This window comes from Ictidomys tridecemlineatus, chromosome 16 (assembly GCF_052094955.1).
Source record: "Ictidomys tridecemlineatus isolate mIctTri1 chromosome 16, mIctTri1.hap1, whole genome shotgun sequence".
NCBI lineage: Eukaryota > Metazoa > Chordata > Mammalia > Rodentia > Sciuridae > Ictidomys > Ictidomys tridecemlineatus.
Window position 1 is genome coordinate 12,429,801 of NC_135492.1, and position 26,522 is coordinate 12,456,322.

A 26,522-nucleotide genomic window follows, 5' to 3' on the forward strand; every position below is an offset into this window, starting at 1 on the left:
ATGTTTAGTTTTAGGGTTAGGGTTAGTTTACTTTCAGAGATTGTGTTAGGGTTAGGGTTTGTGTTAGCATTAGTGTTAGGGTTAGTGTTAGGTTTAGGTTTAAGTTTAGGGTTAGGGTTAGTGTTAGGGTTAGGTTATGGTTAGTGTTAGGGTTAATGTTAGGTTTAGGTTAAGGTTTACGTTTAGAGATAGTGTCAGAGTTAGGGTTACGGTTAGGGTAAGGTTTAGCGTTAGAATTAGAGTTTTGTTTAGTCTTAGGTAAAGAGTTAATTTTAGGCTTAGGGATAAGTTTAGTATTAGGGTGAGTGTTAGAGTTATGTTTAGTATTAGTGTTATGTTTAGGTTTAAAATTATGGTGATGGGTAGTGTGAGAATAGGGTTAGTGTTAGGTTTATGGTTAGAGTTAGGGTTAGGGTTATGTTTTGGTTTAGTGTTAGAATTATGGTTATGGTTAGTGTTAGGATTAGGGTTAAGATTAGGGTTAGGGTTAGAATTTGTGTTAGGTTTATTGTTAGGTTTAGGGTTTAGTCGAGGGTTAGGGTTAGTATTTCTGTTAGGGTTAGCATTATGATAAGGGTTACAGTTAGGTTTAGTGTTAGGGTTAGGGTTATGGTTAGTTTTAGGTTTAGGATTAGGGTTAGGGTTTCTGTAAGAGTTAGTTTTAGGGTTCAGGTAATTTTTAGGGTTAATGTTACTGTTAAGGTTATTGTTAGGTTTAGGTTTAGTATTAAACAAAGTTTTAGGGTTAGAAATTGTGTTAGTGTAAGAGTTAGGGTTATGGTTATGGTTAGCATTAAGTTTACGGTTAGAGATAGAGTTAGATTTAGGGTTACGGTTAGGTTTATTCTCAGGTTTAGGGTTAGGTTTAAGATTATTTTTAGGTTTAGTTTTAAAGTTAGCTATAGGGTTAGTGTAAAGGTTACTGTTAGGGTTAGGATTAGGGTTAGTTGTAGGGTTAATGTTAGGTTTAGTGTTAGATTTAGGACTAGGGTTTGTGTTAGTGTTACGGTTAACTTTAGGGAGAGGGTAAGTGTTTGGGTTAGGATTAGGGTAAGTTTTAGTTTTAATTTTAAGATTAGGGATTTTGATAGTGTTAGTGTTAGGGTTAGAGTTAGGGTTTGGTTTATGGTTAGGGTTAGTTTTAGGTTTAGTGTTTGGGTTAGAGCTAGTGTTAGGGAGAGTGATAGTGTTATGCTTAGGTTTAGTGTTAAGGTTAGGTTTAGGTTATGCTAATTTTAGGTTTAGGGTTTTTATGTTTTTATTTAGGCTTAGTTTTAGGATTAGAGTTAGGGTTAATGTCATGGTTAAGGTTAGGATTAGGGTTAGAATTACTCTTAGGGTAAGGGTTAAAATTATGTTTAGATTTTTTGTTAGGTTTAGGGTTAGGATGAGTGTTGTAGATATGATTACCATTAGGGTTAGGCTTAGGTATAAGGTTTGAGTTAATTTTAGGGTTAGGGTCAGTGTTATGGTTAGGATTAGGTTTAGGTTTAGGGTAAGTGTTTTGGTTAGGGTTAGGGTTAGGGATATGGTTAGGAATAGTGTTTTATTTTTTGTTAGAGTTACAGTCAGGGTAGGGTTTATTTTAGGTTTGGGTTAGTCTTAGGTTTAGGTTTAGTGTTATGGTTAGGGTTAAGTTTAGAGTTAGGGTTAGTTTTAGGGTTAGTGTTATTTTAGGGTTAATGTAATGTTTAGGATTAGGTTAGGTTTAGTGTTTGTATTAGGACTTGGGTTAAGGTTAGGATTAGGGTTTTGGTTAGCATTAGGGTTAGGGTTAGGTTTAGAGGTTGGTTTAGAGTTAAGGTTAGGGTAAGTGATAGAGTTAGAATTAGGATTAGTGTAAGGGTTAGGGTTAAGATTAGAGTAAGGGTTAGAGTTAGGATAAGGGTTAGTTTTAGATTTAGTATTAGTCTTAGTGTTAGTATAAATGTTAGAATTAGGGTTAAGGTTAGGGTTTTGTTTAGGTTTACTGTTAGGTTTTGGTTATAGGATAGTGTTAGATTTAGTGTTAGTGTTAAGGTTAGGCTTAGGATTATGTTGGTTAAGGGTTAGTTTTAGGTTTTGGGTTAGGTAAGAGTTAGTGTTACGCGTAATAGTTTAGAGTTAGGATTAGTGTTAAACTTAGGTTTAGGGTTAAGGATTGTGATAATGTTAGACTTAGGGTTAGGGTTAGGGTTACATTTAATGTTAAGGTTACAGTTAGAGATAGAATTAGGGTTTGGGTTACGTTTAGGTTTAGTATTTGGTTTAGGATTAGAGTTAGGGTTAGTGTTAAGGTTAATGTTAGGGTTAGGTTTAGGGTAAGGGTTAGTGTTAAGGTTAAATTTGAAATAAGGTCAGTTGTAGGGTTAGCATTAGGTTAGAGATGTGTTTAGGGTTAGGGTTTGGGTTTGTGTTATTGTTAGGGTTAAGTTTAGGGTTAGTGTTAGGCTTAGGGTTAGGATTAGGTTTAGTGTTGTGTTCAGGATTACTGTTAGGTTTAGGTTTAATTTTAAGGTAAGTGTTGTGGTTAGGTTTAGGGTTAGGGTTAGGTTTATTGTTAGTGTTAGTGTTAAGGTTAGGCTTACGATTATGTTTAGAGTTAGGGTTAGGGTTAGTGTTAGGGTTAGGGTTAGGTTTAGGGTTTAGTTTAGTTTCAGTTTAGGGTTTGTGTCAGGGTAAGTTTTAAGGTTAAGTTTGCGGATAGATTAGGGTTGCAGTTAGGCTTAGGTTTAGGCTAAGGGTTAATTTTAGGATTAGGTTTAGTGTTAGAGTTAAGATTAGTGTCAGGGTTAACATTAGGATTTATTTTGTTCAGGGCTAGGGTTAGGAATAGGGTAAGTGATGGGGAAGTGTTAGGGTTTGTGTTATCCTTAGGGTTAGTGTTAAGGTAGGGATTATGGATAGGATTAGGTTTAGTGTTAGTTTTAGGATTATGGTTAGAGTTACTGTTAGTGTTAGGGTTAGGGTTAGTTTCAGTGTCATAGTTAGTGTTAGGTTTGGGGTTAGGCTTAGGGTTCGGTTTAAAGTTACCCTTAGTGTTAGGGTTAGGTTAATGTTAGGTATAGGGTTAGGGTTAGTGTTAGTGTAAGGGTTAGGCTTAGGGTTAGGATTAGGATTAAAATTACGGTTTGTTTTAGTTTTAGGATTAGTGTTCTTGTTAAGGTTAGAGTTAGCTTTACTGTTAGGTTTAGGGTTAGTGTTAGGTTAGTGTTATTCTCAGTTTTACTGTTTGGGTTAGTTTAGGGTTAAGGGTAGGGTTAGGGTTAGTGTTAGAATTAGTTTTACTGTTAGGATTAGGTTTAGTGTTAGTGTTAGGGTTAGTGTTAATGTTAGGGTTAAGTTTAGGGTTAGGGTTATGGTTATTGTTAGGGTTAGACTTAGAGTTTGTCTTAGATTAATTGTTAGGTTTGGGTTAAGGTGAGAGTTTGGGATAGGGTTCAGTTAGGTTTAGGTTTAAGGTTAGGGTATGTGTTAGTGTTAGTGTTAGGGTTAGGAATAGGTTCAGAGTTAGGGTGAGGTTAGGGTTAAGGTTAGGGTTAGGATTAGGGTTAGTGTTAGAATTACAGTTAGTATTAAGAATAGGCTTAGAATTAGGTTTTGTGTTAGGGTTTTTTTTAAGTTTAGATTTAGGGTTAGAGTTAAGGTTATGGTTAGGATTAGGGTTAGAGTTAGTGTAAGGTTTAATGTTAGTGTTTGGGTTAGGGTTGAGGTGAGAATTAGGGTAAAAATTAGTTTTAAGTTTAGGGTGACGGTTATTGTTAGGGTTAAGGTTATAGTTAGGGTTGTGATTAGGGTTAGAGTTAAACGTAGGTTTAGGGTTAGTGTTAGTGTTAGGGTTAGGGTAAAGGTTAGTGTTAGGTTTTGGGTGAAGTTTAGGGTTAGTATTAGGGTTAGAGTTAGGTTTTGCTTTAGGATTAGTGTTAGTGTTAGGATTAGCATTAGGGTTAGTTTTACTGTTAAATTTAGTGTTAGGGTTAGAATTAAGGTAAAGATTAGGTTAGGTTAGGGTTAAAATTAGGTATGGAGTTAGGGTTAGTGTTAGGGTTATGGTTGGCATTAGATTTCGTTTTACAGTTAGGGTTTGTGTTAGTGTTAGGATTAGTCTTAGGGTTAGAATTAGGTTTAGTGTTAGATTTATGTTTAGATTTAGGGTTAGGGTTAGTTTGAGACTTAGGTTTACGTTTAGTGTTAGCATTAAGTTTATGGTTAGAATTAGAGTTAGTATTAGGCTTAGTGTTAAGGTTAGGTTTAGGGTTAGGTTTAGTATTAGAATTAGAATTAGGTGTAGGGTTAGATTTAAGTTTATAAGTAGGTTTAGACTTAGGGTTAGTGTTAGGTTAGTGTTAGTTTTAGGGTTAGGCTTAAGTAAGTATTAGGGTAAGGGTTAGTTTTATGATTTTGGTTGGATAAGGGTTAGTGTTAAGGTAAAGTTTTGTTTAGGTTAAGGGTTAGGATTAGTGTTAAATTTAAGGTTAGGGATTATGTTAGTGTTAGTTTTAGGGTTAGGGTTAGTGTTAAGTTTACAGTTAGAGATACAATTTGGGTTAGGGTTATGGTTAGGTTTAGTCTTAGGTTTAGGGCAATGGTTAGGATTAGGGTTAGTGTTCAGGTTAGTGTTATGGATAGGTTTAGGGTAAGTATTATTTTTAAGTTTAGGTTTGGGATAGGGTTACTTGTAGGGTTAGCATTAGGATTAGGGTTATATTTAAGGTTAGGCTTTGGGTTAGAATTAGGGTTAGGGTTATGGTTAGGGTTGGTGATAGGGTTAGGGTTAGGTTTAGTCTTAGGTTTAGGATTAGTGTTAGGGTTAGTGTTAGTGTTCAGGTAAGGGTAAGGGATAGGTTTAGATTTAGTGTTAGTGTTAGGGTGAGGTTTAGGGTTTGGTTTAGGGTTAGGGTTAGGGTTAAGGCTTTGTTTAGGGATTTTGTTACAGTTAGGTTTAGCTTTAGGTTTAGGGTTAATGTCAGGTTAAGTTTAGGGATTGTTTTAGGGTAAGGCTTTTTGTTAAGGTTGCAGATAGAATTAGGTTTAGAGTTAGGCTTAGGTTTAGCATCAGGATAAGGGTTACATTTAGGGTCAGGTTTAAGATTAGGGTTACTCTTTGGGTAGGCTTAATGCTAGGATAAGGGTTAGTTTAATGTTGAGGGTTAGATTTACAGTTACTGTTAGGGTTAGGGTTCTTGCTCTGGTTAGAGTAAGGGTTAGTTATATATATAGGCTTAGGATTTTCGTTAGTTTTAGGGTTAGGGTTAGGGTGAGTGTTATTGTTAAGTTTAAGGTTATAGATAGGTTTAGGTTTAAGTTTATGTTTATTTATAGTGTAAGGTTTAGGGTTAGGATTAAGTTTAGTTTTAGGGTTAGGGTTAGGGTTAGGTTTACGGTAAGGATTTGGGTTAGAATTAGGGTTAGTTTTAGTTTTTGTGTTAGGATTAGCATTAGAATTAGGGTTATGGTTAGGATTAGGATTAGTGTTAGCTTTAGGGTTACGGTTAGGGTAAGGTTTAGGTTTAGTTTTAGGTTTATGGTTAGGGTTATTTCTAAAGTTTGGGTTAGTGTTAATGTGAGGTGTAGCCTTAGGTTTATGATTACAGTGTTTTATAGGGTTACTGTTAGGTTTAGGCTTAAGGTTTGGATTATGGTTAGTGTTAGGTTTGGTTTTAGGTTTATGATTTGGGTTAGGTTAAAATTAGGGTTTGTATTGGGTTACTTTTAGGTTACTTTTAGGTTTAGATAAATGGATAGAATTAGGGTTAAGGTTAGGTTTAGGGTTAGGTTTAGGTTTAGGGTTAGTGTCAGAGTTAGGTTTAGGGTTAGGGTTAGTGTTAGTGTTAGGGTTAGGGCTAGATTTAGAATTGAGTTAGATTTAGGGTTAGGGTTAGGTTAAGGTTTAGGGTTAGTGTAAGGTTTGGCTTTAGGCTGAGTGTTATTTTTATAGTTTTTTATTTTTAGTGTTACAATAATATTAGTGTTAGGGTTACGGTTAGTTTTAGTGTTAGGATGAGGATTAGTGTTAGGTTTAGTGTTATGCATAGGACTAGAATAAGTGTTCAGTTTAAGGTTGGGTTAGGTTTAGTGTTAGGGTGAGGATTAGTGTTAGGTTTAGTGTTATGCATAGGACTAGGTTTAGGTTTAGGGTTAGGGTGAGGGTTAGGGTTAGTGTTAAGTTCAGTGTTAGGGTTAGGGTTAGGGTTTAGGATAGGGTTAGTTCTCGGGCTAGGATTAGTGTTAGGGTTAATTTTAATGTTATGTTTAGGGTTAGGTTTAGTGTTAGGGTTAGGGTTGGTGTTAGGGGTAGGGTTATGGTTATGGTTAGGATGAGGTGTAGGGATAGTTTTAAGGTTAGTGTTATGGTTAAGGTTCAGGAGTATAGTTAGGGTTAGTTTTTGTTTTAGGATTAGGTTTAGGGTTAAATTGAGGGTTAGAGTTATTGTTAGAGTTAGTGTTAGTGGTAAGTTTACACTTTGTGTTATGTTTAGGGTTATGGTTAGTTTTATGGTTAGTGTCAGAGTTAAGGTTTCGGTTAGAGTTAGATTTATGCTTTGCATTAGTATTAGGGTTCATATTAGGGTTAAAATCAGTGTCAGTGTTAGAGTTAGGGTTAAGTTTATTTTTAGGATTAAGGTTAGGTTTTGGGCAAAAATTATTGTTAGTGTTAGGGTTAGGATTAATGTTTGGGTTAGGGTAAGGTTAGGATTAGGATTTGTGTAAGGGTTAGGTTTAGGGTTAGGTTTAGATTTATGGATAGGTTTAGTGTTAGGGATAGAATTATGATTAGCTTTAGGGTTAGGGTTAGTAATAGCGTTAGGTTTAAGGTTAGTATTAGGGTTAGTGTTACGTTTAGTTTTAGGTTTATCATTACTTTTAAGCTTAGAATTAGTGTTAGGGTTACGTTTAGTGTTAGGGTTAGTATTATATTAAGGGTTATTTTTAGTGTTAGGTTTAAAATTTGGTTAGTTTTAGGGTAGGTTAGGGTTAAGGTTTGTGTTAGGTTTCAGGTTAAGCTTAGCGTTAGGTTTATAGATAGGTTTAGTTTTAGGGTTAGTGTTATGTATAAGATTAGGGATAGGATTAGGGTTAGTGTTAGGTTTAGTGTTAGGTTTAGGGCTAGGGTTAGAAATAATGTTAGGTTTAGAGATAGGTTTACAGTTAGTTTTAGAATTAGTAGTAGGTTTGGTGTTATTGTTAGGCTTAGAATTTGGTTAGGGTAAAAGTTAGGTTTAGTGTGAGGGTTTGTGTTAGGATTAGGGTTAGGAATCTGTTTAGTGTTTGATTAAGGTTGAGGTTAGGGTTAGTGTTATTGTTAATGTTAGTTAAGGGTTGGGGTTATTGTTACAATTGGGGTTAAGGTTACTGTTAGGGTTAGGGTTAGGTTTAGGGTTAATTTTCGGGTTAAGGTTAGGGTTGTCATTAGAGTTAGTGTTAGGGTAAGAGGTTGGATTAGGTTTAGAGTTAGTATTAGGTTTATAATAAGGATTAGAGTTTGTGTTAGGTTAAGGGTTAAGGTTAGGTTCAGGGTAAGTGTTATGGTTATGGTTAGGATTAGGGTTAGGTTATGGAAAGTGTAAGGGTTAGTGTCTGAGTTACGTTTATGGTTAAGGTTAGATTTAGTCTTAGAGTTAGTATTAGGGTCTACATTAGCGTTAGGGTTAGAATTAATGCTAGGATTAGGATAAGGGCTAGGGTTAGTTTTATTATTGGGGTTAGGGTGATGGTTAGTGTTAGGATGAGGGTTATGTTTAGGGTTAGTGTTAAGTTAAGGGTACGTTTTCATGTTAGGTTTTAGGTTAGGGTTAGTTTACAGTTAGTTTAGTATTAGAATTATTGTTAGGGTTAGGATAAATGTTAGAGTTAACATTAGGATAGGTGTTAAGTTTAGGTTTACAGTTAGAGTTAAAAGTAGTTTCAGTGTTATTGTTAGGGTTAGGGTTAGAGTTAGGTTTCAGGTAAGTGTTAGTGTTAGTGTGAGGGTTAGGATTAGGGTTAGAGTTAAAAATGACATTTGTATTAGGATTAGAGTTACAATTAGTGTTAGGGTTACTGTTAGGTTTTGAGTTAGATTTAGAATTAGGGTTAAGGTTAGCTTTAGAATTAGGTTTAGTGTTAGAGTTAGGGTTTGGCTTACGGTTAGGGTTAGTTTTAGAATTAAGGTTAGGTTTACTGTTAAGTTTAGCTTAGTGTTTGGGTCGTGTTAGGGTTAGAATTAGGGTTTAGTTTCTTTCTAGGCTTAGGGTTAGTGTTAATGTTAGATTTAGTGTTAGGGTTAGAATTAGGTTTAGGTTTTTTCTAGGCTTAGGGTTAGTGTTAATGTTAGATTTAGTGTTAGGGTTAGGATTATTGTTGTCGTTACGGTTAGGGTTAAGTTTAGAATTAGGATTATGGTTAGTGTTAGGGTTCATTTTAGTGTTAGGATTAGAGTTAGGGTTAGGTTTAGGTTAAACTTAGTGTTTGTGTTAGGGTTATGTTTAGAGTTTGAGTTAGAGTTATGGATAGGGTCAAGATTAGGTTTAGGTTTAGGTTTTGGATTAGGGTAGGTTAGGGTTAGTGTGAGTGTTAGGGTGAGAGTTATGTTCATGATTAGGGGTAGATTTAGGTTTAGGGTTAGGGTAAGGATTAAAATTAGTGTTAGGGTGTAGTTTAGGGTTAGGGTTATTGTTAGGGTTAGGGTTAGGATTAGTTTTAGGGTGTGGTTTAGTTTTAGAATAACAGGTTAGGTTTAGGGTTATAGATAGAAAAAGTGTTAGGTTTAGGTCTAGGTTTAGGGTTAAGATTAGTGTTAGGTTTAGTGTTACAGAAAGGGTTAGGGTTAGTGATTTTTATAGGTTTAGGTTTAGGGTTATGGTTAGTGTTAGGGTTAGGTTTAGTGTTAGGTTTAGGGTTAGGTTAAGGGATATGTGTAGGGTTATGGATGGGCTTAGGTTTAGGTGTATGGTTACTTTTATGGTTAAGTTTCAGTAGTATGATTAAGGTTAATTTTAGGGTTAGTGTTAGTATTAGGTTTAGGATTAAAGTTATTGTTAGAGATAGTGGTAGGTTTAATGTTAGTATTAGATTTAGAGATAGGTTTAGTGTCAGCCTTAGGGTTAGAATTAGGGTTAGTATAAGGTTTAGGATTAGTTTTAGTCTTCACATTATGGTTAGGGTTAGTGTCAGCATTAGGGTTAGTGTTAGGGTTATACTTAGGGTTAGTGTTAGGGTTATGGATAGGTTTAAGTTTAGAGTTAGGTTTAAGTATAGGATTAAGTTTAGGGTCAGTGTTAGTGTTTGTGTAAGGGTTTGTGTTAGGGTTAGCATTAGGTTTAGGGTTAAATTTAGAGTTGGTTTAGGATTAGGGTTAGTGTTAAGGTTAGGCTTATGTTTTATGTTAGGGTTAGGTTTAGGGTTAGGGTTAGGATTAGGTTTAGGGTTAGTTTTAATGTTAGTGATAAGGTTAGAGTTAGGGTTAGTTGTAGAGTTAGTATTAGGATTAGTGTTTGTGTTAAAATTAAGGTTAGAGTTAATGTTAGTGTTAGTGTTAGGATTGTGGTAAGGGTTAGTGTTGGGTTTAGATTTAAAATTAAAATTAGGATTAATGTTAGGTCTAGGGTTAGGGTTAAGGTCAGGTTTAGGGTTAGGGTTAGGTTTAATGTTCAATTTAGGGTTAGGTTTAGTGTTACTGTAATGGTAATGGTTAGGGTTATCTTTAGGATTAGTGTTAGGTTTAATGCTATGTTTAAGAATAGGATTAGGATAAGAGTTATGTTTAGGGTTAGGGTTAGGGTTATGGATATGGTTAGGGTTTTTGTTAGGTTAGGGTTATGTTTAGCATTAGTGTTTGGTTTAGAGTTATGGTTAGGATAAGTTTTAGGGTTAGGTTATTTTTAGGATTAGTGTTAGGTTAGGGTTATGGTTATAGGTTAGGATTAGTTTTAAAATTAGGGTTAGCGTTATGGTTATTGTTACGGTTAGCGTTAAAATTACAGTTAGTGTTAGGGTTAGGTTTAGATTTCAGGTTAGATTTTGTGTTAGGGTAAATTTTAATTTGTTATTTTGGTTAGGGTTTTGTTTAGGGACAGTGTTACTGTTAGTGTTTGTGTTAGGGCTAGAGTTAGGGTAAGATTTTGGGTTAGTGTTAGGTTTAGGGTTAGTGTTATTGGTAGGGTTAGTTTTATTTTAGACTTAGAGTTAGGGTTCAAGTTATTGTTAGGTTTTGTTTACAGTTAGGGTTAGGGTTAGTGTTATTGTTAGGGTTAAATTTATTTTAGGTTTATGGTTAGGGTTAGAGTTAGGTTTAGGTTTATGGTTATTGTTAGGGTTAGGTTTAGATTTAGTGTTTGGGTTAGGGTTAAGTTTAGTGTTAGGGTTCATTTTAGGGTTAGGGTTAGTGTTGGTTTAGGGTTAGTGTTATTTTTCGCTTTAGGGTTTGGGTAAGGGTTGAGGTTAGGGTTGGGGTTAGGGTTAGAGTGACGATTAGGTTTAGATTTAGTGTTAGGTTTAGAGTGATGGTTAGAATTAGATTTAGAATAAGGATTTTGGTAATGTTTATGTTTAGGATTAGGGTTAGTGTTATGATTATGGTTAGGGTTAGGGTTATAGTTAAGATTAGGGATTAAGTTAATGTTAGAGTTAAGATTAGACTCAGGGTTACTATTAGGATTATGGATAGTGTTAGGGATAGATAGGGTTAAATTTTGTGTTAGGATTAGGGTTAAGGGTGGGGTTACTAATAAGATTTGAATTAGGTTTACATTTACGTGTAGGGTTAGGGTTAGTGTTAGGCTTATGGTTAGGGTTACAGTTAGGGATTCTGTTCAGGTAAGGATTAGGTTCAGTGTTAGAATTAGAGTTAGGGTTAGTGTTAGTGTTAAGGTTAGGATTAGGGTTAGTTTTAGGGTTAGCGTTAGGGTTATCCTTAGGGTTAGGATATGTGTTAGAGTTAGGTTTACTGTTAGGGCTACGTTTAGACTTAGGGTTAGTTTTAGAGTTAGGTTTGGGTCTGGGTTTGTGTTACATTTAGGGTTAAGTTTAGGGTTAGGGTTAGTGTTAGTGATAAGTTTACGGATAGGGTTAAATTTGGGGTAAGGTTTACTCTTAGGATAAAAAGGTAGGTTTAGAGTTAGCTTTAGTATTTGTGTTAGGTTTAGGGTTATGGTAAAAATTATTACTAGTTTTTAAATTAGGGTTAAAGTTAGTGTTAGGGTTAGGTTTATGGAGAGAGTTAGGGTTAGTGCTAGGTTTAGGGTTAGGTTTAGTGTTAGGGTTAGTGTTAGATTTAGATTGTTTGTTAGGGTTAGGGTAAGGTTTAGGGTTACAGTTAGGATTAAGTTTAGGGTTAGGTTAGTGTTTGGATTAGGGGTAGGTTTAGGGATAGGGTTAGTGTTAGGATTCAGGATAGGGATAGGGTTAGGCTTCTGGTTATGGTTACGTTAATGGTTAATGTTAGGGTTACAGTTAAATTTAGGGTTAGGGTTACTTTTAGGATTAGGGTTAGGGTTAGGGTTAAGGTTAGGTTTAGGTTTAGGTTTAGTTTTATGGGTGGGGATAGTGTTAGGGTTAGTTTTAGCCTTAGGATTAGTCTTAAAATTAGGGTTAGTGTTAGTTTTGGGTTAGACTTAGTGTTAGGTTTAGCGTTAGGGTAAATGTTAGGTTTAGGGTTCTTGTTAAGATTAGTGTCAGGGTTTGGGTTCGGATTTGTATGTCATTTAGGTTAGGGATTAGGGTTAGTTGTTGAGAGCCACAATGGCAGGGGCCCCTGCAAACTTCCAGCTGCCACAAACTTCCATCTGCCAGCTGATGATTGGCTCACAGTGGCCTCAGCAATCTTCTAGCTGCCAACTGATTGGCTCCTCTGCGGTGATGCTCATTGGGCTGTTTCCCTGCCCTTTCAGACCACGAAGCTACTCACTGGGGGACATTTTTTTTTGCTTCACCCACATGAACCAGCCAATGGCCTCAAGAGCAGGAGGAGTGTGGAAGGTTGAGAGGCTTGTGGGAAGCTGGTGGTGGCAGTTGGGCTCTGAAGGTTTTTCTTAGGAGCTGTGTGGTGCAGTTTGTGTGTTCTAAAAGTAAAGTTCATTTTTTTTGACAAGTGGCTAATGAATCATGCCCAGCCAGACTGCAGAATTTGGTGGCCCGCAAGGGGAACTACTGAGTGTAAGTGATAACGTGAACTGCTCGCCTCTAAGGGCAGGTCGATAGGATGGGTAGCCATTTTAAGATTCTTCTTTTGTTTTGCCTCACTTTTCTTTCAAGTTACCTGTCCCTGGAGATTTGTAAGATGGATGAAGAACTGCTCACATCTGAGGAACAGATACTGAGAAAGAATGGATGGACATTTCAGGAGGCTATTATAATGATTTTTTGTTGTTCAAATTTTGTGTCACTGTGTTTCAGTTTTGTTAGGCGTTATCTCCATGGGTTGTATTATAGTTATACTAGAAAAATTCAAGTAAAAGAGAAGGTCTCTCGAGCTAGTCAGACAGAGAAAAAAAATTCAAGTAAAAAAAAAGGTCTCTCGAGCTAGGCAGAGAGAGGAAAAAAATCAAGTAAAAGAGAAGGTCTTTTGAGCTAGTCAGACAGAGAAAGAAAGTTTAGAACAGAAAAAGCCATCAGGGGAAAAATTACAACAGGAGACTGCTACTAACACCTTTCTATCATCAGAGGGCGTAAGTGTCCAACCAACAGCACCACCTCCATATTCTGGGAGAACCCCCAAACCCCGCAGTTGATAGATGGGATCCTGAGACAGGATCTCAAGTATTAACATGCCCTGTATTTTACGTAGGAGGGCAGCAAATTCACCATGCTTTAAATTTCAAAACAGTGAATCAGCTAAAAGAGACTGTAACAACTTATGGTCCTCAAGCACCCTTAACTGTGAGCATGGTCAAATCCATTACCAACTTGAACATGACACCAGCAGATTGGGCTAATATGTGTAAAGCTATGCTAAAAGGAGGTCAAATGGAAGGTTGCCAATGAGGAATTTTGCAAGGAGACGGCTAGGCGAAATGCAGCAGCTGGTTTTTCTCAGAGAAATCTAGATATTTTGTTAGGAAAGGGACCTAATGAGGATCAGCAGCAACAAATTGCATATGATCCTGGCGTATACTTACAAATTGCTTTTGATCTGTTTAGGGCATGGAAGACTTTACAAGGATATAGAGGTTTACAAAGTCAATTATTTAAGGTAGTACAAGGAGCTAATGAGCCTTAAGCTGAATTTGTAGATAGGCTTATTCAAAGAGCTACCAGAGTTTTTGAAAATACAGAACAAGCCGTGGCATTAATAAAATAACTGGCTTATGAGCAAGTGAATTGTTGGTGCAGAGAAGTCATTAGACCATGGAAACATGAAGATTTAAACAAATATATTAAATTATGTAGAGACATTAATGAAAAGGGCAAGTCATGGCAGCTGCAGTACAACAGGTTTTAGATGCCAGGAAAAAAGCATGCTACAATTGTGAAAAAAAAGAACATTTTAAAAAGAATTGCCCCATAGGAGGAGGGTTAACAAAACTAGGTATCAAAGGAGTAGAATACCTGGTATTTGCCCACGATGCCATAGAGGGAGACATTGGGCTAATGAATGCCGTTCTCAAACCACCATAGAGGGTACTGCATTATCAAAAAATGAAAAAGGACCAGGTGTTTATCAACAATATCATGGAGAAAGGCATTGAGCTTCATTGCCAAAAAATGGACAGGGGGGCCCAATGCTCTGGGGTCCAAGACCACAAATATACAGAGCACTGAAAGAACCTAGCAACCCCATCAGAGTAGTGCCCATGACACATTGTTCATTAAATCCCTCACTAGACAAACCAGAGGAAGCACAGGGTTGGAAATCTTCACCTCGGCCAGAACAGTACTAACTCCAAAGATGGGAGTTCAAATCATTCCCACAGGGGTAAAAGGACCTCTTCTTAAAGGAACATAGGCTTATTATTGGGACATATTTCTTCTACTCTAAAAGGACTTATGATAAGTCCTGGGGTAATTGATTCTGATTATGAAGATGAAATAAAAATTATAGCCAGTTCTCCAAAGGGTATATCAGTAATTTCACCAGGAGATAGAATAGCACAGTTACTAATAATACCCAGCCTACATGATACATTTTCTAGTCGTACTGTAGAAAGGGATTCCAGGAAATTAGGCCCCACAGGTGTAGATTGGGCTATGCTTTCTTTACATTTAGATTCTTGCCCAATGCTAAAACTAAATATTGAAGGACATGAATTTAATGGGCTACTGGACACAGGTGCTGACCTTAGCATCATATCTCTTCAAGAATGGCCAAAACATTGGCCATTACAACAAGCCACTGAAACACTTCAAGGCCTAGGAGTGGCGACTTACGCCCTTAGAAGTGCAATGGTATTAGGTTGGAAAGATCCTGAAAAACGTGAAGGAACTATACAGCCATATGTACTAGATCATTTTTTCGTAAATTTATGGGAATGAGATGTCCTAGGTCGATTAGGTTTGACATTAACAAATAACATCAAATAAAATGCACCAACTATTAGGGCTAGACAAGGTTTTAGGAAATAAAAAAGATTAGAAGAACAAGGACAAGGTAAAGGAGCACCAATACAAATAGATCAAGGAACAGACATACATGGGTTGGATTTTCAGTAGGGGTCACTGAGACAATAAAAATTACCTGAAAATCAGAAAGACCAGTATGGGTTCCTCAGTGGCCCCTGACTAAAGAAAAGATCCAAGCAGCCCATGACCTGGTCAAACAACAAATAGCAGAAGGACATATACAACCTTCTGTATCTCCCCATAATACTCCCACTTTTGTCATCAAAAAGAAATCTGGTAAATGGAGAGTATTGCAAGATTTAAGAGCCATTAATAATGAGATGGTTATTATGGGACCTGCTCAATCAGGGATTTCTCAATTGTCTGCTTTGCCAAAAACCTGGTATGTTTTTGTTATAGATATTAAAGATTGTTGTTTTTTTCAATTCCAATTCATCCTGAGGATATTTCACATTTTGCATTTACTATACCTGCACTGAATCATGAAGGTCCTGATCAGAGATATGAATAGAAAATATTCCCTCAAGGCATGGCTAACAGCCCAACTATGTGTCAAATTTATGTTAACAAAGTAATCGAGCCACTTAGAAATCAAAATCCTGAAGTACAAATATTTCACTATATGGATGATGTAATATTAACACACAAAGATAAAAACTCATTTCTAGAAAGTTATGCCACACTTACAAATTATTAAAAATTATAATCTAGAGATAGCAATAGATAAAATATAATTAAAATTTCCAATTAATTATTTAGGAGGTCTATTATCCTCAACCATGGTTCATCCACCAAAAATTCAAATATGAGTAGATCAACCCAAATCACTTAACGACTTTCAAAAGGTATTAGAAGACATAAGGCCTTATCTAGGTATACCAACAGGAGACTTGGGACCTTTATTTGATATCCTAAAAGGTCCATCAGATCCAAATTCACCCCGAATGTTAATGCCTGAAGCAAGAAAGGCATTAAAAATCATTGAAACATATATGGAAAATATGCATTTGGATAGAATTGATGTAAGTTTGCCTTTACTATTTATTGTACTACCAACAAAAATATTCCTACAGGAGTATTTTGGCAAGAAGGTCCATTATTATGGATACATTTATCTTATTCTCCTAACACTATTCTTGCTAGGTATCCTGAGGCTGTAGGACAATTAATACTCAAAAAAATGAAAGCAGCAAAGGGAATGTTTGGAATTTCTTTCAATAAAATTATTATTCCACATAGTACAAATCAAATTGATTAGTTAGCTCATGAGTTAAATACTTGGGAAATAATCATGTGCAAATCTAATGTTTCATTTGATAACCAATTATCATCTAATTATTTATTGTCCTTCTGTTCATTGCATCCTATAAGTTTTCCAAAAATGACAAGAAAAACACCTCTCATGAATCCTCTAAATATATTCACTGATGGGTCAAATTATGGTACAGCAGCAATAGTTACACATGATCAAACTTTTATATTTATAGTACCCAAACAATCAGCTCAAAAGGTAGAGCTTAATGCAGTATTAAAAGCTTTTATGATGTTTAAAGATTCTCTATTTAATTTATTTTCCAAAAGTCAGTATACAGTTAATGCTACAGTATCCCTTGAAGATGCTTGTAAGATTTCCCCTTTCTCTACTGTTTTCTCTTTGCTTTCCACTCTACAAAGTCTAATCTTGGAAAGAAAAGATCCATTCTTTATAGGACATATCAGGGACATAAAGGATTGCCTAGAGCCCTTAGTTTGGGCAATGATTTAGCAGATAAAACTACAGATGACATACATATTGTCTCTACACTAGAAGAAGCTACAAATTTTCATAAAAGTCTCCATGTCAATGCTAATACTATACAAAACATTTTAAAATAACTAAAGAACAAGCTAGACAAATAATAAAACAATGTCAAAATTGTGTGACCTTTTTACCACAAGTTAATCTTGGAATTAATCCTAGAGGACTGATACCTAACCATATTTGGCAGATGGACGTCACACACTTGCCAGAATTTGGAAAATTAAAATATTTGCACATTACAGTTGATACTTCTTCTGGATTTTTGATGGGCTCCATTCATGCCGGAGAAAAATCTAAAGATGTTATAGCTCATTGCTTACAAAATTTTGCCACTGTGGGCGTTCCAAAACTGTTAAAAACAGACAATGCCCCTGGTTATACTTCTACCTCTTTTAAACAATTTTGATCATCATTTGGCATTACTCATATAACAAGAATCCCATACAATCAAAAGGAACAAGGCATAGTTGAAAGAGCTTATCAAACTATTAAAATATACTTATTAAATAAAAAAGAGGGAATTGTGAAGGGTTATATATTCCCTGTAGGTAAACTTAAAATAACCTTTTTTACTCTAAACTTTTTAAATTTGGATTCATCAGGGCTTAGTGCTGGGGAAAGGCATATGTGTCCAAAAAATGTGCATAAGCCCAGGGTACTTTGGAAGAATATTCTAACAAGACAATGGAAAGGTTCTGACCCAGTAATTGTCTGGAGTAAGGGGTCTGTTTGTGTGTTTCAACAGGGAGAACAGCAGGTGATTTGGATTCCAAAAAGATCAACTAAAGCGATTTCTACAGACCAATAAGAAGATAATTTGGCTCAAATCCATAACAGCTGATATCGAAAACTCCAGTTTGGCTATCTTTACATTTGCAACAGAACCAGGATGCTCTTTTCAATATCTATTTTATTATTACCCTTCCCACATCATGCAGTTCTATTTTGTTTTTTGAGCTCATACAGAACTAGGTTAATGTTTTGCTGATCAGTTCTATTTTTTGACTATAGAGTTTTTAAACATTGAAATTGAGATTTCACCTGTAAAAAGTTATAAGGCCTTTATAATTATGTTATGTGTTGTATGTATTATATTATGTGTGCACATTTGTGTTTTATGTTGTATATTTGTATGTACGTATGTCCATATATCATATATGATGAGCGTTCTTGAAAAAAATGGATCCAAATGTTCTCTTTTATTCATGTGATTTTAATGGTTTAATTTAGATTGAGTAAACAACTGTTGTGGATTTTTTTAATGTGTGAACAAAAAGGAGGTTAACAGATCTGTTTGTTTACTTTCACCTTTCCTTTTCATTATATTTAATAATTCTGTTCAAGATAATGTAAATTGTTCAGAAAATTGTTTTCTTTTAGTGCATTTTTGAATGTTACATAATTTTTTCTTTAGCCATTTTTGCCAGGATTCCTATCTTTATCCCAGTGCCGGTGAAGACAAGATAAAACCAATCTACAGCTTCTGCAATAGCTATAACTGAACTGCTTGCAGATCTTGCCTGGACTATGTATCACTTGTATGCATTGTGAACTCACTTGTATGCATTGTGAACTATCTGTTGGTTCAGAGACTTGTGGTAGTGTTGGCATATTTTTACTGATGGTGTCATAGGTGGTACAATTCTTCCAAAAGGAGCCATCAATTGACTTGGTGTATCTTCCTCCTTTCTGCTTGTGATGGTCGTTCAGCTAAAATTTGGGGGCAAAGAGGGGTGAGGCAAAAAAGCTCACCCTCCCACTGGTACAAAGACCTATCCACAGGTGTGGCTGTGTGCTGGACCAGTAGTCAATGATGGGTAAGATCCAATTGCAATGGTACCAACCTAAGACAGGAGGCTGACGCCTTGAGGTCAGCTCATCTGATGATGGGTAAGCACCATATGTAGTATTGGATAACCTAAGGCAGGCAAAGTCCCAAAGCCACATGCTTGTTGTTTCAACATAGAGGGGGGATGTTGAAAGCCACAGCCAAAGGGGCCCCAGCAAAATTCCAGCTGCCAGAAAACATCCAGCTGTCAGCTGATGATTGGCTCACAGTGGCCCCAGCAAACTTCTAGCTGCCAACTTATTGGCTTTTCTGTGGTGGTGCTCATTGGGCTGTTTCCCTGCCCTTTCAGACCACGGAGCTACTCATTGGGGGACTTTTTTTGGCTCTGCCCATGTGACCCAGCCAATCGGCCTCAAGAGCAGGAGGAGTGGATGAGGTTGAGAGGCTTGTGGGAAGCCGGTGGTTGCAGTTGGGTTCTGAGAGATTTCCTGAGGAGCTGTGTGGTGCAGCATGTGTGTTCTAAAAATAAAGTTTGTTTCTTTCGATAAGTGGCTCCTGAATTGTGCCCAGCCAGAGTGCAGCAGTTAGTGTTAGGGTTTGTGTAAGGGTTAGGTTTAGGGTTAGGATTAGGGTTATTATTAGGATTGGGGTTTGGTTTAGTGCTAGGGTTAATATTAGAGTTAGGGGTAGTGGTAGAGTGAGGATAAAGGATAGGGTTTGATTTAGTGTTCTGGTTAGGGTTTTGGTTAGGTTTAGTGTTTTTTAGGAATAGGGTTAGTGTTAGGGTTAGGATTAGATTTAAAGTTAGGGTTAGTATTGGGATTAGGCTTAGACATAGTGTTAGGTTTAGGGTTAGGGTTAGGTATAGGGTTATTGTTAGGGTTATGGTTAGTGTAAGAATTAGGGTTAGGGTAGTGTTCAGGTTAGTGTTTCGTTTAGATTAAGAAATAGGGTTAGTGTTAGGGTTTTTGTAAGTGTTAGGGTTAGGGTTATTATTAGGATTGGGGTTTGTTTTAGTATTAGGGTTAATATTAGAGTTAGGAATAATGTTAGGGTTAGCGTTAAACATGTGGTTTGGTTTAGTGTTTGTTTAGGGTTAGGTTTAGGGTTAATGGTAATTTTAGGGTTATGGAGAGTGTTAGGGTTAGTTTTAATGTTAGCTTTAAAGTTTAGATTACAGTAAGTGTTAGGGTTAGGGTTAGGTTTATGGTTAGAGTTAGTTATAGGGAATGATTATGATTAAAGTTAGGGTTAGTGTTAAAGTTAGGATTAGGATTAAAGATAGGGTTTGGTTTAGTGTTCAATTTATTGTTAGGATTTAGGTTAGATTTAGAGTTAGACCTAAGTGTTAAGGGTAGGGTTAGGGTTTTAGTTAGGGTTGGATTTAGAGTTAGGGTGAGTGTTAGGAATAGGGTTAGTGTTAGGTTTATGGTTAGTGTTAGAATTAAAGTTAGGATTAGGTTTAGGGTTACTGTTAGATTTAGGTTGATAGTTTGGTTAAGTGTTAGGTTTAGTGTTATGTTTAGGATTTGGCTTAGGGTTAGGTTTAGATTTAGGCTTAGGGTAAAAATAAGGTTTATGGTTAGGGTCAGGTTTAGTGCTATGTTCAGTGGTAGGATTAGGTTTAGTGTTAAGGTAAGTTTGACAGTTAGGTTTCAGGTTAGGGTTAACCTTATGCATAGTGTTAGGTTTAGGGTAGGGTTAGTGTTAGAGTTAGGGTTAGGGTTAGATTAGGGTTAAGATTAAAGCTAGGTTAGTGTAAGTCTTACAATAAGAATTAGAGTTAGGGTTAGGGTTAGTGTTAGTGTATGGGTTAAATTTAGGGTTAGTATTAGTGTTAGGTTTAATGTGAGACTTAGGGTTAGGGTTAGGTTTAGAGTTTGGGTTAGTGTTTGTGTTTGGATTAGTGTTAGGTTTAGGTTTAGGGTTTGGGTTAGGGTGAGGTTTAGAATTACTGTTATGCTTAGGGTTAGGATCAGGGTTAGCGTTAAGTTCAGTGTTAGGGTTAGGTTAGGGTTAGGTTTAGACTTAGTATTTGTTTTACGGTTAGGGTTAGGTTTAGGGTTAGGTTCAGTGTTAGGGTTAAATCTATGGTTAGGTTTAGTGTTAGTGTTAGTGTTATGGTTGGGTAAGGTTTAGGATTAGTGTTATATTTCAGGTTAGGATACCTTTTGGTTTATTGTTAGGGTTACTGTTTGCGTTAAAGTTAGGGTTAAGTTTAGGGTTAGTGTTAGGTTTAGGGTTAGTGTTAGTGTTATGGTTGGGTAAGGTTTAGTATTAATGTTATATTTAAGGTTAGGATACGGTTCGGATTAGTCTTAGGGTTACTGTTTGCGTTAGAGTTAGGATTAAGTTTAGGGTTAGTGTTAGGCTTAGGGTTATGGTAAGTTTTAGGGTTAAAATTAGATTTGAGTTTAGGGTTAGGGTTTAGTTTAGGGTTAGTGTTATGGTTAGGCTTAGGTTTTATGTTAGTTAGTGTTAGGGTTACGTTTAGGGTTATGGTTAGTTTTAGGCTAAGGTTTAAGTTTAGTGTTAGGGTTAGGTTAGGGTTAGGTTTAGAGTTAGTCTTTGTTTTAGCGTTAGGGTTAGGTTTAGATTTAGGTTCAGTGGTAGGGTTAGGTCTGTGGTTAGGTTTAGTGTTAGTGTTAGTTTTATGGTTGGGTAAGGTTAAGGGTTCGAGTTATGGTTATGTTTAGGGTGAAAGTTAGGTTTTGTGATAAGATTAGGGTTACAGTTAGGTTTAGTGTTATGGTTAGGGTTACAGTTAGGTTTAGTGTTATTGTTAGGGTTATGGTAAAATTTAGTGTTAGGGGTTAGGGTTAGTGTTACAGGCAGGGTAAGTTATGGTTATGGTTAGGCAAAGGATGAGTGTTAGAATTCTGTTTAGGTTTAGTGTTAGGGAAAGGGTTAAGGTTAGGATTAGGGTTAGTGTTAGTTTTAGAGTTACGGTTAGTATTATTGTTTTGTTTAGGTTTAGGGTTAAGATTAGTGTTAGGTTAGGATAAGGGTTATCTTTAAGGTTAGGGTTAAAGTTAATCTTATGGTTATGGTTAGTGTAAGGATTAGGGTTTGTATTAAATTTAGGGTTAGGGAAAGGGTCAGGTTTACAGTTAAAAGTAGTGTTAGGGTTAGGGTTAAAGTTAGTGTTAGGGTTTAGGTTAAAATTATGGTTAGTGTTAGTTTATGGTTAGGGTTAGTGTTATGGTTAATTTTAGGGTTAGGTTTATTGTAAGGCTTAGGGTTTTTGTTCAGTTAAAAATTAGGTTCAGTGTTAGGTTTATTGATATGGATAGGATTAGGTTTAGAATACAGTTTACGGTTTGTGTTGAAGTTATGTTTAGGGTATTGGTTAGTGTTAGTGTTATGCTTATGATTTCAGTTTGGTTTAGGGTTATGGGTAGGGTTAGGTTTAGTGTAAGTGTTAGTGTTAGTGTTGGGGTTAGCTAGGGTTATGTTTTGTGTTAGGGTTAACGTTAAATTTAGGGTTAGGTTAAGGTTATGGATAGGATTAGTTTTAGAGTTAGGGTTAGAATTAGGTTTAGTGTTAGAGTTAGGGTTAGTATTTGGGTACTGGTTTGGGTTAGTGTTAGGGTTAAGATTAAAGTTAGTGTTAATGTTAGGGTTAGGATACCATTAGAGTGAGAGTTAGTGTTAGAATTACGTTTAGGGTTACGGTTAGTTTTAGAGTTACAGTTAAAATTAGTGTTAGGATTAGGGTTAGCTTTAGTTATAGGGTTAGGTTTAGTGTTAAAATTAGGGTTAGGGTAAGGTATATGGTTAGAGTTAGGGTTAGAGTTAGGGTTAAGGTTAGTGTTGTGTTAGGTTTAGCGTTAATGTTAGGGTTACAATTAGGTTAGGTTATGTGTTAGGTTTATGTTAGGTTTAGGTTTAGGTCTAGGGTGTGTATTAGTGTTAGATTAAGGGTTAGAGTAATGGTTAGTTTTGGGGTTAGTGTTTTGTTTAGGGTCAGGGATAAGATTAGGTTTAGTTTTAGGGTTAGAGTTCGGGTTAGGTTAAGAGTTTGAGTTATGGTTAGGATTTGGGTACTGGTTAGGGTTAGTGTTAGGGTTAGGATAGAGATAAGTTGGGTGTTAGTGTTAGAGTTATGTTTAGGGTTATTGTTAGATTTAAGGGTAACAGTTAGAATTAGTGTCAGGATTAGGGTTAGATTTAGGTATAGGGATAGGGTTAGTGTTAAGATTACGGTTAGGGTAAGGTTTACAGTTAGAGTTAGGGATTGTGTTAGATTTAGGGTTAGAGTTAATGTTAGGGTTTGGTTTACTGTTGGGTTCAGGGTGAGGGTTAGGTTTGCTGTTAGCATTAGTGTTAGAGTTAATGTTAGTGTTAATGCTAGGGTTAATTTAAGGGTTGGTTTAGGGTTCGTGTTTTGTTTCGCATAATGATTTGGGTTAGGTTTGGGGTGAGTGTTAGGGTTAGGTTTAGGGTTAGGTCTAAATTTAGTGTTAGGTTTAGAGTTTTGGATAGTATTATATTTAGGATTAGGTTTCGGGAAATGATTATGGTTAGGGTTAGGGTTGGTGTTAGGGATACAGTTAAGGTTTGGATTAGTGTTAGGATTAGGGTTTGTGTTAAGGTTACAGTTAGGTTTAGGTTCAGGGTTACAGCTAGGATTAGGAATAGCAATAGAGTTTGGGTTAGAATTAGTGTTAGGATTATGGTTAGGGTTAAAGTTAGGTTTAGTGTTAAGATAAAGGTTAAGATAATGGTTACTGTTAGATTTAGGGTTAGGGTTAGGGTTAGGTTTAGGTTTAGGGTTAGAGTTTGTGTTAGGTTTAGGATTAATGTTAGGGTTAAAGTTAGCATATGTTTTGGATTAGTGTTAGGGTTAGTGTTAACGTTAGAGTTAGGGTTTAGTTTAAGGTTAGTTTTAGGTTTAGGGTTACGTTAAGTTTTAGGGTTAAAGTTAGTGTTATGTTTAGGCTTAAGTTTTATGTTATGGTTAGGATGAGGATTAGGGTTATGGTTAGCATTAGTGTGAGGGTTATTGTTAATGTTAATGTTAGGTTTAGAGATGGTGTAAGTTTTAGAGTTAGGATTAAGATTAGTGTTTGTGTTAGGATTGTGTTAGGGTTAATGTTAGTGTTAGGGTTGGGATTAGTGTTAGGTTTAGATTTAAGTTTAGGGTTAGTGTTAGAGCTAGAGTTAGGGTTAGGGTCAGGTTTAGGATTTGGATTAGGTTTAGGGTTAGTTTTAGAGTTAGTGTTATGTTTAATTTTAGGACTAGATTTAGGATTAGTGTTAGGTTTAAGGTTATTTTTATGGTTAGGATTAGGTTAGAGTTAGGGTTAGTTTTAGGGTAAGGGTTAAATTTAGGTTTAGCATTAGGGTTTCAGTTAGTGTTACATTGAGTGTTCTGGTTAGGGTTAGTGTTAGAGTTAGAGTTAAGTTTAAGTTTAGGGTTATTGTTAGAGTTAGGTTAGTTTTAGGTTTTTTGTTAAGGGTAAGGGTTATGTTTATGGTTAGGTCAGTCTTAGTGTTAGGGTTAGTGTTATGGTTAGGGTTAGGGTTACTGTTTGTGTTAGGTTTAGAATTAGTGTTATATTTAAGGTTAGGATACATTTCGGATTAGTGTTAGGGTTACTGTTTGCATTAGAGTTAGGGTTAACTTTATGGTTAGTGTTAGGTTTAGGGTTATGGTATGTTTTAGGGTTAAAATTAGAGTTGGGTTTAGGGTTAGGGTTAAGTTTAGGGTTAGTGATATGGTTAGGCTTAGGTTTTATGTTATGTTTAGAATTACGATTAGGATTGTGGTTAGGATTAGTGTTAGGGTTATTGTTAATGTTAGTGTTAGTTTCAGGGAAGGTGTAAGTTTTAGAGTTAGAATAAGGATTAGTGTTTGTGTTAGGGTTGTGTTAGGGTTAGGTCTAGCTTTAGGATGAATGTTAAGGTTAGGTTTATTGTTAGGGTTAGGGTTATGGTTATGGCTAGAGTTACTGTAGGGTTAATGTTAGGGTTAGGATTAGTGTTAGGTTTAAATTTAAGTTTAAGGTTAGTGTTAGAGCTAGCATTAGGTTTAGGGTCAGGTTTAGGGTTAGGATTAAGTTTATGGTAAGCTTTAGGGTTAGTGTTATGGTTAATTTTAGGGCTAGGTTTAGGAATAGTGTTAGGTTTAAGGTTATGGTTATGGTTATGGTTAGAATTAGGTTAGAATTAGGGTTAGTTTAAGGGTAAGGGTTAGTTTTAGGTTTAGCATTAGGGCTTGAGTTAGTGATAGAGTGAGGTTTATGGTTAGGGTTAGTGTAAGTGTTAGAGTTAGGTCTAAATTTAGGGTTATGGTTAAGGTAGGTTAAGTTTAGGATTTGTGTTAGAGTTTCAGTTATTGTTAGAGTGGGGTTTATGGTTACGGATAGTGTTAGGTTTAGAGTTAGGTTTAGAGTTAGGGTTAAGTTTAGGGTTAATGTTAGGTGTAGAGTTACTGTTATAGTTAGGGATAGTTTTGGGGTAAGTGTTAGAATTAGTGTTAGTGTTAGGTTTAGTTTTAAGGTTAAAATTAGAGTTAAGTTTAAGGTTAGATTTGGGGTTAGGTTTAGTGGTATGGTTAGGCTTAGTTTTATGTTATGGTTAGGATTATGATTAGGGTTATGTTTACGATTAGTGTTAAGGTTATTGTTAATGTTAGTTTTAGGTTTAGTTTTGGGGTAAGTTTTAGGGTTAGGATTAGCATTAATATTTGTGTTAGTGTTTTATTAAAGTTAATGTTAGTGTTAGGTTTGGATTTAAGATTACAGTTAGGGTTAGTGTAAAAGCTAGGATTAGATTTAGGTTCAGGTTTAGGGTTATGGTTAGGGTTAGGGTTAGGTGTATGGTCAGTGTTATGGTAAATGTTAAGGCTAGGTTTAGGATTAGTGTTAGGTTTAAAGTTATGGTTATGGTTAGGATTAGGGTAGAATCAGGGTTAGTGTTAGGGTAAGGGATAGGTTTAGGTTTAGTGTTAGGGTTTCAGTTAGTGTTAGAGTGACGGTTAAGGTAGGGCTAGTGTTAGGGTTAGAGTTAGGTTTAGGTTTAGTTTAGGTTAGGTTTAGGTTTTGTGTTAAGGTTAGGATTAGGTGAGGGTTAGGTTAGGCTTAGGGTTAGGGTTATGGTTGGGGTTAGGGATAGAATTAGTTTTTGTGTTAGGGTTAGGTTAAGATTTAGATTTAGTGTTAGGTTTAGAGTTACAGAAAGGGTTAGAATAAGGGTTGGGGTTATAATTAGTGTTATGATTAGAGTTAGTTTTAGGGTTAGGGTTAGAGTTAGGGTTAGGGTTAAGGTTAAGGTTAGGGTTAGGGTTAATGTTAAGGTTAGGCTTATATTTTATGTTATGGTTAGGGTAGGGATACTGTTTGGATTAGTGTGAGGGTCAGAGTTAGTGTTAGTGTAAGGGTTAGGGTTAGGCTTAGGGTTTATGTTAGGGTAAGGGTTAGGGTCAGGGTCAGGGTTAGGGTTACATTTAGTAATAATGTTAGGTTTACATGTAAGATTAGTTTTTTGTTAGTTTTAGGGTTAGGGTTAGTTTTAGGGTTAGTGTTAGGTTTAGGGTTAGGGTTAGAGTTACTGTATTGGATAACATTGGGCTTAGGTTTAGAGATAGTGTTAAGCTTAAGTTTAGTGTTAGTGTTAGGGTTAGGGATAGGTTTAGGTTTAGTGTTATGTTTAGTGTTAGGGTTAGTGTTATGGTTAGGGTAAATGTTAGGGTTAGTGTTATTGTTAGGCTCAGTGTTAGGTTTAGGTATAGTGATTCATTTAGATTTAGGTTTAAGTTAAGTGTTAGTGTTAGTGTTACAGTTATAGTTAGGTTTAGGTGTAGTGTTAGGTTTAGGGTTAGGTTTAGGGGTATGTCTAGTGTTAGTGTCATGGTTTGGTTTATGGTTAGGGTTAGGGTAGGGTTAATGTTAGGATTAGCTTTAGAGTTATGTTTAGGGTTAGAGTTAGGGTTAAGTTTAATGTTAGTGTTAGGGTTAGGGTTAGGTATTGTGTTAGTGTAAGGGTTAGGATTAGGGTGAGTGTAGGGTTAAGGTTAGGTCTAGCTTTAGGATTAATGTTAAGGTTAGGTTTATTGTTAGGGTTAGGGTTATGGTTATGATTAGAGTTACTGTTGGGTTAGGTTAGTTTTAGTGTTAGTTTTAGCTTAAGGTTAAAAAAAGGTTAGGGTTTGGGTTACAAAAAGATTTAGGGTTAGGTTTAGGTATAGAATTAGGGTTAGCGTTAGATTTACTGTTACAGTTAGGTTTAGGGTAAGATTTAGGTTTAGTGTTAGGGTTAATGTAAGGTTTAGTGGTAGGTTTTTGTTAGGGTTAGTGTAAGTTTAGGGTAAGTGTTAGGTTTAAGGATAGGGTTAGCGTTCATTTTACAGTTAGGGTTATTGTTAGGGTTAGCGTTATGGTTAGTTTTAGGGTTAGTGTTAGGTTTAGCATTATG